This window comes from Notamacropus eugenii, chromosome 1, assembly GCF_028372415.1.
Source record: "Notamacropus eugenii isolate mMacEug1 chromosome 1, mMacEug1.pri_v2, whole genome shotgun sequence".
In the NCBI taxonomy this organism is placed as follows: Eukaryota; Metazoa; Chordata; class Mammalia; order Diprotodontia; family Macropodidae; genus Notamacropus; species Notamacropus eugenii.
The window spans coordinates 223,580,495-223,595,116 of NC_092872.1; positions in this window are offsets into that span (position 1 = coordinate 223,580,495).

Here is a 14,622-nt window from a genome sequence, read left to right on the forward strand (position 1 = left end):
ACATGATACTGGAGAGGTAGACTGAGCACTTCTATAGCATTCTCAACAAACCATCATCAATCAATGCTGAAGCCATGGACTATATACCTCAGGTTGAAGTCAATCCCTCTCTAGCTGAACCTCTAACAGAAAAAGAGGTTTTGAATGCCACTAGGCTCTTCTCATTGTGGTAAAACACCTGATGCTAATTCTATTCCAACTGAAATTTCCAAGGCAGGGAATCCATTGTTTATATAAAAGTGGACTGATATTTTCCAGGTTATATGACAAGAGGAGGTTATCCCCTATGAGTTTAAGAATGCCTCCACTGGGGGCGGAGCCAAGATGGCGAAGTAGAAAGACGCACATACACATAGCTCCCAACACACAAACCACAGAACGGCTAGAGGGGACCAAGCCAGGGCGAATTCTGCACCCAGAGACCACGGAGTATTGGAGCTAGGGAGATTCCTGCTCCAGAGAGACCTGCGGACCTCTCGCAGGGAGTCCTTCGCGCCACAGACTGGGCGCTGGGACGGGGAGAAGAGTATGGCCCTGCCGCGGCCGCGACACTGAGGGGAGGAGATCCGAGAGGGCTATGGGGACGGGATCTCCAGCGGCCACGCGGGTCTCCCCACCCACAGAGGGACCTGCAAACCTCTCGCAAAAGGTCCGTCGCGCTGCAGACACGGAGCCCAGCCCGGACCTGCGGTGGCCGTGGCTCCGAGAGGCACAGATCTGAGAAGGCTCCAGAGACGGGATCTCCAGTGGCGGCACAAGCCCCCCCACCAACAGGTGACTGACAGGGGTAGGTGAGAGAGTCTCTTTGGCGGGTTGAGAGGGGAGTGGGGTGCCCCCATGGCTCGGGCCCCCCCAGGAGATAGAAGCTGAGAGGTGGCTACAGACAGGGGCTCCCCAAACGGGCAGGAGCCTGGATCCATTGTGGAAGGTCTGTGCATAAACCCCCTGAGGGAACTGAGCCAGAGAGGCGGCCCTGCCCCTGACCACCTGAACTTAATTCTCACACTGAAAAGCAGCCCTGCCCCCGCCAAAAATCCTAAGGCGGGAAGCAGCATTTGAATCTCAGTCCCCAAACACTGGCTGGGAGGACCAGGAGGCCAGGTGGGTGTGAGAACATTCAGAGGTCAGGCCACTGGTTGGAGAAAATGCCAAGAAAAGGGAAAAGAAATAAAACTATTCAAGAGTACCTTATTGGAGAAAAGACACTTCCTCCCTTCCTTTCTGATGGGGAGGAACAATGCTTGCCATCAGGCAAAGACACAGAAATTGAGGATTCTGTGTCCCAGCCCACCCAATGGGCTCGGGCCATGGAAGAGCTCAAGAGGAATTTTGAAAATCAAGTTAGAGAGGTGGAGGAAAGACTGGGAAGGGAAATGAGAGGGATGAGGGAGAAGCATGAAAAGCAGATCAGCTCCCTGCTAAAGGAGAACCAAAAAAATCTTGAAGAAATTGGCACCTTGAGAACTAGCCTAACTCAGCTGGCAAAGGAGGTGCAAGGGGCCAATGAGGAGAAGAATGCTTTCAAAAGCAGAATTAACCAAATGGAAAAGGAGATTCAAAAGCTCACTGAAGAAAATAGATCTTTCAAATCTGGAATGGTACGGATGGAAGCTTTGGACTTTTCGAGAAAGACAGATATCTCAGAACATACCGCGCAGATTCGAAAAATGGAAGATAATGTGAAATATCTTATTGGAAAAACAACTGACCTGGAAAATAGAATCAGGAGAGACAATGTAAAAATTCTGGGACTACCTGAAAACCATGATCAAAAGAAGAGCCTAGACATCATCTTCCATGAAATTATCAAGGAAAACTGCCCTGAGATTCCACAACCAGAAGGCAAATTAAATATTCAAGGAATCCGCAGAACACCGCATGAAAGTGATCCAAAAAGAGAAACTCCTAGGAGCATTGTGGCCAAATTCCAGAATTCCCAGGTGAAAGAGAAAATATTGCAAGCAGCTAGAAAGAAACAATTCAAGTATTGTGGAAATACAATCAGGATAGCACAAGATCTGGCACCCTCTACATTGAGGGATAGAAGGGAATGGAATAGGATATTCCAGAAGTCAAAGGAACTAGGACTGAAGCCAAGAATCACCTACCCAGCAAAATTGAGTATAATACTTCAGGAGAAAAAATGGTCTTTCAATGAAATAGAAGACTTTCAAATTTTCCTGTTGAAAAGACCAGAGCTGGAAAGAAAATTTGACTTTCTAACACAAGAATGAAGAGAACCATGAAAAGGCGAAGAGCAAAGAGAAATCATAAGGGACTTACTAAAGTTGAACTGTTTACATTCCTACATGGAAAGACAATATTTATAACTCTTGAAACATTTCAGTATCTGGGCACTGGGTGGGAGTACACACACACACACATGCACACACGCACACATACATAGAGACAGAGTGCACAGAGTGAATTGAAGAGGATGGGATCATATATTAAAAAAAAAATGAAATCAAGCAGTGAGAGAGAAATATTGGGAGGAGAAAGGGAGAAGTTACATGGGGCAAATTATCTCTCATAAAAGAGGCAAGCGAAAGACTTATTAGTGGTGGGATAAAGAGGGGAGGCAAGAGAAAAACATGAGGTCTACTCTCATCACATTCCACTAAAGGAAAGAATATAATGCACACTCATTTTGATAGGAAAACCTATCTCATTATACAGGAGAGTGGGGGACAGGGGCACAAGCAGGGTGGAGGGAAGGATGGAGGGGAGGGCATGGGGAGGAGAATGCAATACCAGGTTGACACTCATGGGGAGGGAAAGGACCATAAGAAAATAGAAGTAAAGGGGGACAGGATAGGATGGAGGGAAATATAATTAGTCCTATACAACACAACTAGTATGGAAATCATTTGCAAAACTAAACAGATATGGCCTACATTGAATTGCCTGTCTTTCAAGGGGAAGGGGTGGAAAGGGAGGGAGCTAAGGAGGTTAGAACTCAAAGTGTTAGGACCAAATGTAATGTTCTTACCACTGGGTAACAAGAAATACAGGTGAAGGGGTCAAGAAAGCTATCTGGTCCTACAAGACAAAAGAGAAGATGGAGACAAGGGCAGGGAGGGAGGATAGAGAAGAGAGCAGATAGGTCACAGGGGCAATTAGAAAGCCGGGGTTTGGGGGGGGGAGGGGATAAAAGGTGAGAAAATTTGTAACCCAAAATTGTGTGAAAATAAATGTAAAAAATTAATAAAAAAAAAAAGAATGCCTCCATTGCCCATCTCTATAAAAAAAAAGGGAAATAAGTTGTCCTGTGACAATCATGGGGGTGGAGGGGTCTTTTTTCTCAGTCATTACTGGCAAGGTTCTTCCCAGAGTCGTTTTAATTGTCATATCATTCAGCTGAAAATGATCATCTACCTGAGAGCCAGTGAGTTTTCAGAAAAAAAGTCAATATGGTTTTGCAACTGGACAACCCCGGGACAAATGCCAGAAGCAGAACAGAGTTCTGTATGCAACATTCATCAATCTGACCAAGGCTTTTTATACTCTTAGTCAATAAGGGCTTATGGAAGAACATGGAAAAATTTGGTTTTCTGAAGAAGTTCATTATTATTGTAGACCAGTTCCCTGACAGCATACTTAAATGGATTCTAGATAATGAATGGTGCTCTTGCACTTTCCAAGTCATCAATGAAGTGAAGCAGGACTGTGTGCTTGTTCCCATGCTTCTTAGCATGATGTTTTTAGCTATATTGTCAGATATGCTCAGCAAGGACAAAAACATCAAGGTCAGCTATTGCACTGGTGGTAAATTATTTAACTTGAAAAGGTTACAAACCAAGACTAAAGTGGAGAAAGACTTGGTGCATGACTTCATTCACAGATGATTGTGCAATCAATGCAGAATCTGAGATTGAAATACAACAGAGGGTAAATCAATTCCCTGCATTTGTTCTAATTTTGGCCTGACAATTAACACCAAGAAAACTAAGGCTCTCCACCACCCAGCACTGTATCACCATACTTGGAAGCATAGGTTACAGCAAATGGAAACATTCTGAATGCTGTGGATAAGTTCACTTACCTTGGCAGTATACTGTCTAAGGATGTGCACACAGATGATGAGGCTGATTCAAATATTGCCAATTAGCTCAGTGTTTAGGAGACTCTGAAGGAAAGCATGGGAAAGAAGAAGTATTAGATTGCCTAAAAATTGAAAATCTGCAGAGCTGTTGTGCTGACCTTATTGTTTTATGCCCGTGAAACCTGGGCAGTATCCCAGTGCTATGCCAGGAAACTGAATCACTTCATTTGAATTGTCTTAGGAAGATTCTGAAGATCACCTGGCAAGATAAGGTACCAGAAACCGAGATCCTTTCTTGAGCTGAATTGCCAAGCATATAAACTCCTGCAGAGAGGTCAACTCCAATGTGCTGGCCATGTTGTTCGAATGTCGAACATATCTTTGCCTAAAAAAAAGTATTATACAAAGAATTCACTGCCAAGATGGAGGTCCAAAGAAGCAATAAAAGGCAATCTAAAGATCTCTCTGAAGAACTTTGGAATCAATTATGAGATATGGGAGACACTGGCACAGAACTGTCCAGCATGGAGAGTCCACATCAAAGAAGGCACTGTGCTCTACAAGCAAAGAAAAATTACAGTAGCTTAAAGGAAATGTGAGATGTACAAATTTGGAGACATCTCCTCTCCAAATGTTCATATGAACTATTTTTGTCTAACCTGTGGTAGAGCTTTCTGAGCTTTTCTTAATTCGATCAGCTACAGTCAGCTACACTCCACCTTGACCTGCAGCTAGTGATGTCATTTTGTTGCTCCTCAAGCATGAAGGACAACAACCAACCAACCTTGGATCAGTCATTTGACTTCTGTGACTTTTATTTTCCTCATATGGAAAACAGTGGGGGTGAAACTTGGGAATCTCACAAATTCCTTCCAGTTCTATAATGATAATTTGTTTTAACACTTGATGGTTATCTCACAAGACCATCCATTCCATGTTTGTATAGCTTATCTGGCTGTATGGTATTTTCAATCTATCAGCTCTGGACCTGGGTTTGAATTTATTATTTGCCTTTCAGTACCTCAGTTTTGCCAACTGATGAGTGAGTTATAATGCATGGTTCATCACAATCCTGCAATTTAAATATTTATTTATTACTATTTTTTCATTTATTATTTATTATGCTATGATCCTGAATTTACTTTCCCTTCTGTGTGACTGTGCATCAAAAATTTAAAGCCCACTACAATATCTCAAACCAAGGTAGTAATCAAAGTTCCTATTGCTGTCCATATATTATTTTTGGAAAATATTAATACTTCTGGTGATCCATAAAGTGGTAACACTCAAGTAGGGTTAATACTGTTAAAATTGAAAAACAAAGAAGAAAAACAAAACCGCCCAACTGGTTATGTTGTCAAGAGAGCTCAGTTAGCATATTCTGGCTTCTGTGGAAGAATACTAGCAAGCTATTCTAATATTCTAATAGCAGCATGTTGCCAACTTTATATCTAAGATATCAGAAAAGTCAATAAGGACAACTGCTTATTAACTTTCCATGGATAATTTATATGTAGCTGGAGTTCTCTCAAAAGTGACTAAAAATAAGCAATATTCAAGACAGTATATTCAGTCAGTTCTTAGTTGAGTGCTGGCTAGATTTGAACTCAGGGTGACTCTCTTGCCATATTCTAGCTGTGTGGTCATAGGCAAGTCAAATAATCTCTCAGTATAATAGGAAACTGTCTGTCTTTGTTAGTTACAGACAGTTGCCTATCTCCACTACCAGAGAGAATTTTCATAGTGGGAGTCCCGAACTCCAGTGATAGCAAATGAAGGCCACCACACTCTTCATCAAAAAGAAACAGTTTAAAAATTCTAAGGGTAAGGATAGAAGAAATAAATTTCTGGGAAAAGCAATTCAGGAAAACCAGGTTTATTTATTTTAGCACTATCTGATTTGCAGATGGCATAGACAATTGGGAAAAAGTTTTGAATGGTGGAGTGCTTAGATTTTAAATTGTATGGAATAGACAAAAAATGTGACCTAGACTGATGAGTTCATTTGGAACATATGAAAAGGGAAAGGAAAGGAATGAGTGTGTATTAAGGATATAAAATGTATATTACCTCATTTGATCTATTTGAATGACTCCCATAGATCTCTACCAATTTCTTTGCTTACCGTGCCAGGATAGTGTTGGACTTGTGTGTCCGAACAGCTCTTTGCTTGATATCAATCTAATAAAATTAGTATATTTCTAGGATGTACATTATTACCATGTTTAAAGCCTTGGGAAAGAATTGAATTGTTAACTTTATGCTGGAAACCTGTCAGGTCCAATTGCTATTTAAGGTGATAGTGGCTATGCCCCCACAGAAACTTCCATAATGACCACTTTTAGTGAAAAAGAAAACTATACCATCTTGCTCTTCATAATCAACTGTTAAGGTAATGATGCTTTCAGTCACACGGATGCTGCTGATGACAGTGATTAAATTGGCTACTTGAGGAGTTTCCTTGATTAAAGTGTTATTAAATCCATTAGAATTTCACCCCCGCCCTTATGTGGGTTTCCATCATTTCTCCTGTTTAGAAAGCTGTCTTTCTGTAAAGACTCAAAGAAGATTCATATTGACTTCATTGGATTCTACAGTTACAAGGCAGGTAAAAGGTTTTTTAATGTTTGATGGTTGGCAGCTCATTTCTCTTAGAACACATCACTTCAAAATTGAGACGTGTTCTTTCAGCAGATGAAGGTCAGACCTTTGGAGAATAGAGGTAGGTAGAAAAATCCTTTTGGCCCCAAACCATCTTTACTTTGAGTTATCAGAATCACTCTTTCAGCTCTCACCTTCATTTTTACTGGTAGACAAGGGATATTTGCTAGTTTTCTTAAAGGTTTTTTTTTCAGAAATAGATTTAAAGAATGTTAGATCTATAAAAGGACAATAAATATAATTTAAATCGCCTCTCATTTTAGATATGTGGAAACTGATATCTGGAATATACTGCAAAATTTGTCCAAGGAAACCCAGATCATTTGTGACAGTTTAGATAAGTACTTCGAAATACGCTTCTGTCTGTTTTCCAATATACTACAATGTTGCCCCCTTTGAAACAGAAATTCTCTAAAGGGTCCACTGTATGGCAAATATGTTTGAAAGGTTTGATATCTATATTGAACCACCAATTCAGAATGGATGTTCATGTGTTCAGTTCAATGTATCAAATATTTAAGTTTCTATTATGTACAGAGTACTGTGTAGGAGCTGGGGGAGATGCAAAATTTAAATGGCACCTCCTTGGACTTGGCCTGCAATCCTGGAGCTTGCCAGAAGAGAGACTTCAGACATGAAGGTTAGTCAAGAGCGTGAGTCCTTGTCTGTGTTATCACAGACATTCTCTTACCCTTTCAGATGCAGACAAGAGAGAGGAATTTGTGTTATGGAATTATGATGGAGTTGATCTCCATTTCTATTGAAGGTATCACTTTCCTTCCACCAAACTAATTTTGAAAACATGTCTTCAGCTAAAATACTTTCCTTCTGCTGACCTTCACTTGAGTTATCATATGATGGTGATTCTGTCTTCACTACATTGCTGGAGGCTAGTCTACTGTGTTCACTCATATAGATGCTATCTTAGTGTAGGCCCGACTCATCTCTTGCCTTGAATGCTGGAGGATATAGAGAGGTGCTGGAGATGTGATTTCCTCCATGAAGATCCTCAATGAGTGAAATAATGGGTGGTGAAGTGATTTGTTCAGCTGTATTGGCAGTGTATGTCAAAAACAGGACTCCTCAGGTCCTCCTGGCTTTGAGGCTAACTCTTTAGCATTATGCCATGATGCTTCAAGTAGACCCTTTTCACAGGCCGCTAACTTCTCTTCCTGCTATCATCTCTTTCCTCTATGATCTATGATCACTCTAATCGCTACAATTAGAAATAGATAACACACGCCCAGACCAAGACAGAAAGAGACAGAGAGAGAAATATTAAATGATTTTCTATTGCTTCTATGACAATACTCAAATTTCTCACCCTATCAGCCAATACTCTACACAATCTGACTTTAATCTTATTTCATGTTTCCCATCTACATTAACTCCACATCACAGTCAAAATGGGACTATTTACTGTTCCTTAAAGTCAATACGCTAATGCCTGTCTCTTTGTATTTACACAGACCACTTCACATAACTATACTGCACCTCATAGTCATCCTTTTTCAAGGATCAGATAGGATGCCATCGACTTGTAACTTTTTTTGATATGCAGTGTAAAATTCTCATCTTCCTCCTCCACTTTTCCTATAACATTGATCTAGACTTTTCCTTAGTTTTCATCATCACTTGCCTGGTATTGTACTGACATTTAAATATTATATTTTCTAAGAAGAAGATAAGTTTCCTGAGTGTCATTTTTATCTTGTATATGTTATCAAATGTTTGGGGATTTGGGATAGCTACTAGTTTTGTTTTGATTTTCGTTTCTCCCATCCCTAAATGCTACATATTTTAATTATTGGAAAATTTTAGCCTCAGATTTAGGGTCATACAGGACCTCATAGGCCAATAAGTCCCCACCAAAATAGCCTAGAGATGAGGAAACTGAGGCCTGAAATATTAAGGCTATAGCTTCAAGTACTATTCTCTGTAACATCGAATTTCTTTTAGGATCTATTACAACCCTTAAATTTGGTAGAAAATAAAAGAGTAAATAGACTAGCACATAAATTTTGAAGAGGGTAGATCAGGTTATTTTACAAACACTTTTTATTTCCTCAGAATTACACACGCACACATACACACACACACTCACACACACATACACGTACTGGTTTAATTATGCAAACAGCCTTTATGCATATAGCCTTTGCTCACAAATCAAAAGACTTAGCGTATGAACTTTATGTACTGATCTCCCCTAACATGACTTAGTGGTCAACTGTTGAGGAACTTCTTAGTGCTTAGTCATACTGGTCCTCAAAGAAAACTAGATTCTGGGCACAAGACTAAAACATATTCAGTAGAAAAGTACTTGCCAGAAATTCATTACTCTGTCAGTGATGTTTTTAAAGTATCCAGAATCCATTTCATGTATGTGAGCAAGTGTATGAATAGGAATTCAGTGCAGATTAATTTCTACTTGAATACTTAGAGTATGGATACTTTTTTTCATGTAGGAGCATATTTGATAATGTTGATAATAAGCACTGCCTGACTTCATGACTTAGCTATACAAAATCTCCCATTAACCAGATTTCTGTTAATGAGTCTTTCCTAGCTTATGTTGACTTATCTTTAGGCACTTGATATACTCAGTGAGACATATCACATAAAAGTGACACAGTTTGTGCTCCACTGACAGAAGCTTTGAAACTTAGATGACATTTTTGTGTCATCATGAGACATTTAAGAAAATGTAACATAATTCTTAACATAATTGTAAAGTTAAGATAGCTTATTAAAATTAATTAATGCTATGGCTCATTTTTTTTTTTACTGGTTGAATGATTATTTATACAGCTAGATCTCAATTGGTGTAAATAATGAATCGTCAAAAATGGTCCCATGTATTTGAATTCACACTATTTATAGTTATAACTATATAAAATATTATAACTGATTCCAATCCAAAGGAATTATTGAGTTTAAATTGAAATAATGAACTAGCTAATGAGTCATTATTTACATTAATTAGGATCAGTATATAATATCTGACCATTTTAAAAATGGATTTATTCACTAGACCAGAAGTTCAATCTTGTGATTATTAGCAGATTATCATAAAAAAATATCATATGCATACTTTAGTTGGTTTTTCATTGACTTGTTGACATAATTTTTCAAAAACACTCATAGAATAACTTAAGAAAAAAGTCTAGAATAAGAATAAGTCTAACTATACTGTGAGGACACATATTTCTTGTCCTAAAACTTAGTTGACAAAGATGAGCTACTCAGTTAGGTATTGGCTAATAGAACACTTAAATGCTTAGGAAAGACTCTAATTTTTCAGTAAGCATATTAGTTTTAGAAAAATCTAGATTTCACCAAAATCAAATTGTTTGGAACATGCTGAAAAAATAAAAAATTTGGATTTTGAGGCTTTATGTATGATTATATTACCAAAATTTTGTTTTGTATTTCTAAAGTTTTTAAATTGTTCATTAGAATTTACTTTTGTTGATGATTATATAAACCATTATTAAGTAATTTTGAAGCAATAAAATGGTAGAATTTGGAAATGCAACTTGGTTATATTTTAGTTCCGTCCTATAATAGGAATTCATCTTTTCTTTCTTTGTCCTGAGATAGTACTATGCTCCTACCTCTCTTATGCATTTCTACCTTAGTTCTTTTGAGAACTATTTAGTTATATGTGTATATGTATGTATGTATGAATATGTATATATGGGTGTGTGTGTGCATGATCATGCACACATTGATAGTAAAACTTCTTACGGAAGGGGACCATATCTTGTCTTATGCATCTTTATAAAGACTTTTCAGTATTTAGCACTTGAAAATTTCTCCCTTCTGCATGGGTTTCAGATCATCTACCTCTGAGGAATAAGACACTGAAAGAAGTGAGGTGTGATTTAAAGGGAACTAAGCATCACAATAAAAAGTAAATGGATGTCAGAAAAAAAAAAAAAAGGTCTGTTTTTGGATGTTTCCTCTAGAAGTAATGGGTATAAATTTAGATATTCTGCTTAAATTCTCTTAAATATTTTAAAATCTACAAAATGAATATAGTACTTTGGCAAGCAAATCCTAAGTACTAGGAAACTAACAGAATAAAAGATTCCTGAAATTTTTTACTTTTACTTCAGAGAAGGTAGTCATTAAACACAACTTTGATACTGAAAAGAAGCTCAGGGAGCGCTTCATTTGACTCATTTACTTTATAGGGGAGAAACTGGAGGACCGAAAGGTGAATTGGAACTGGAACCAAGCACTTAGAGATGGAGAAACTAAGGCTTAATGATACTAAGTCCTCAACTTCAAGCACCTCCAGTGCTTTTGTTAATATTCTCTATAATATTGGATTTCCCCTGGGATCTGTTAGAACAAATAAATTATCATTTGGTGGAAAAATACGTAAATAGGCTAACACATGTATCAAACAGTCAACAATTTGAGGAGAGTAAATCAGGTAGCTTTATAGTTTTTTATTTCTTTCTTTTGAAAACAGCCTTTATGTATATAGTCTTTATAATGTATAGCCTATCATTCCTAGTCCAGTATTAGACAAAGCTGCTTCTTTCATTTGTATTGCCCTAACATACTCAAAGCAGTTTCTCAGTTTCTTTCACCTCTTAAAATGAGGGATGCTCAAACTCTCTCATGTACTGTAGAATATTTCTGAATTCATTTCTCATTTCCTTAGACGTTTCTCCAATTTCCACCAGGTGACACTCATTTTGGACTTGGAACTCTCTTTTTTCATTCACTTTCACTAATTTTCTCCTCACCTTTTTCAGTTTGCTTTTGCTCGTTGTTTTCTCCCCCAGGTAAGCGCTTCAAGGGCATTGACTGTCTTTTTCATATTTGTATTTCCTGCATTTATTACCTTCTACAGTTGTTTAATTTTTCCAGGTGTGTCCAACTCTTTTAATCTCATTTAAGGTTTTCTTAGCAAAGATACTGGAATGGTTTGCCATTTCCTTCTCTGCTCATTTTACAGATGAGGAAACTGAGGCAAACAGGGTTAAGCAACTTGCCAAGGGTCACAAAGCTAGTAAGTATCTGAGGCCAGATTTGAATTCAGGAAAATGAGTTTTCCTGACTCCAGACCTGGTGCTCTATCCACTGTGCCACCTACCCACGCTGCCTTGTACATAGGAACTTAATACATTTTTATTGACTGTTGACCATTGACTTTCAGCACCAAATCAATGACCCCAAAATCTTACCATTCTATGAAATATTACCCATGGTCACACTTGAAAATCATTAGAGGACATGCACATGGATTCCAGTTGACTTCAGCAAGAAGAAATAATTAGTATCACTTTGATAATAGCAAGTAGAATTCTATGAACCAGCTAAATTCTAATCTAGTGTCAAAAGAGACTTTTCATAATTGTATGAAGAATGAACATCTCTCATGCCATACTTAGGTGTTAGAACTCATAAAACCCTTGAAAGTTAATTTAGCTCCTCAGCATGGAGAGGCCAGCAGTTTTCATGGGTGGTTTGATTCTCACAACTGTCTGCCAATATTAAATCACAGACAAAACATGCATCAATTTCCCAAGTTGGAAAATGACAGAAAAGAAGGTTTCCCTTTGCCTTCAGGTGCCAAGGAAATAAGAGGGAAATTGATTCAGCACCTTGGTGTTGTTGACCAAATATGTCTAAACTCTGGAAAATAAAAAGCCTCAGGAAAGAGTATAATAATATTGTTCTGTCTCCAAGTCCTCCTCCACAACACAAACACCACAATGCAGAGGAGGGGAGCAACAGCAACTGTGGATCAAACGAAAAATAAGACGTGCCATTGACTTAGAGGAAGAAGGAAGGCTGTCCCAAGCAAAGCACTACAAAGCTGCTTCCTAATTACTAATGAAGACATAGGAATCCAGCCATTTGATCTGAAGGAAAAATTAAATAGGCTTCTGAAATCAGCAGCTTTAGTATTAGCAAAAATTGGTTACTTTGTTTTAAGTTGCAATGTAAATCAGTTTTCAGGAAGGAATCCAACTTATATCAAAAGAGAACTTTATCTCCTGGGATAATCTTTTATGTGGACATAAATATAGAGGCGAGAGAGAGAGAGAGAGAGAGAGAGAGAGAGAGAGAGAGAGAGAGAGAGAGAGAGAGAGAGAGAGAGAGAGAGAGGAGAGGGAGAAAGGAAGAGAGAGATAGAGAGAGACAGAAGGGTATAGATAATATAGATGTAGGTATAACTATAGATGATATATGTGGATATAGTGTGTGAATGCAAATATATGTAGATATAGATATAGGTATATATGAGAGACAGCAAAAGTTAAGTTTCCACAGTAAGTTACTGTTAATTGGTAAAGTCATTGAGAATAAGTTAGATAATAAGAAGGCCAGCAGACTGCAGGTGGACTCAACCAATCAAAAGACACACAGTAGCCTTCAGAAAATTACAGTTTTTGATAAAGGAACCAAATCTACAGCTAGCTGGAACTAGCCAAGAAAAATAACTCAGAGCTACATAGAGAAGGCTTTTCTTCACCGTACTTGCTTAATGAACTTCATGCTTATAAGTAGACACACCCCACATAAAATTATCCCTCCATTTTTTGATCATGGGCCTTATGTTAGAGCATGTTTGGGAGTGGGGAATCTTACTAAGGGAAGGTTACATAATGGACATGTAGAAAATATGGTGACCTAATGGAGAATGGACCAATCTGTCTCCCAGTGGGAGGATCTGTCTTGGAGTAATGGCATATAGCTCATCTCACTTCTAAGTATTCAGTACTCTCTCCTCCCGAAAAGTGGGTGGGGGCCCACTTAGGCCAAAATGTTCAATTCCTCTAACCTCTGCTGTAACACATTTTACTTGATACCTTATTAGTGTTAAGCATGTTTCTCATATACATATATATATACATATTAGTAATGGCATATATACATGTGTGTATATGTATATGTGTGTATGTGTATATATAGTACACTCACACACACATATACAATACATTCACACACAAGCATACATACATACACACACATTTATGCACACGCACGTGTGTATATGTATATTTATACACCTATGGGCACTGACCAGTTAAGTCAATATTAACCCTCCTTTGAGCATTACTTTCTCAGTGGGATGCAATATTATATAATCTATGTGAAGCTTTTCCTGGAATCAGGAAGACTTGGTTTCAGATTCTTTCTGTAATTCATACTGTCTATATCATTATGGATGAGCCATTAAACTTCTCTCAACAGACCTCAAAACCAGGATATACTGGGTTCGGGTCCCTCCTCTGACAAATACTAGATAATGTGGTCTAAAACAAATAACTTATCCCCTAAGTACTTTAGGCTTAGTCTTAGACTATAAGTTGTAGAGAAGATATTGACCTATACTGTTAAAAGGATTACTAGAATATATATATAATTTTTTACATACAAATGAGAGATAGAGAGAGAATGAGAGGAGAGAGAATTGTACATAAAGGACCATTTTCCTGAAAATGTTACATTGAATAACATCTTAGTAAATGGGGGTTTGTACTGTTTTCTAAACATATGAACTTCAATTTGAATCCCCCAGATGATAAATATTTCAACATCAATATATTATAGAAGAATGCCTTAGAAATTGATAAATCCTATCATTATTATATTATTGCCCTACAAAATTTAAATATTTGATATATAAGAGCTTTTAACAAGGGATTATAGCTATTTGACCTGGATATAAAGCAGGCTCTTCAATCATTTGAGAACAAAACCTGATATATAGCAAGATTTCTTCTACCCTTCCTCTCACAAAAGATAGATAAGCTCCTATTTATTTACTCATTTAATCAAACAAAAATACCCTCATTTGTACAACCTCTGCAAGGAGTTAATGTTTTGTGATAGGAAATATGCATATACACATATGTATATCACATTTTAAATGTTTCAAATCATTT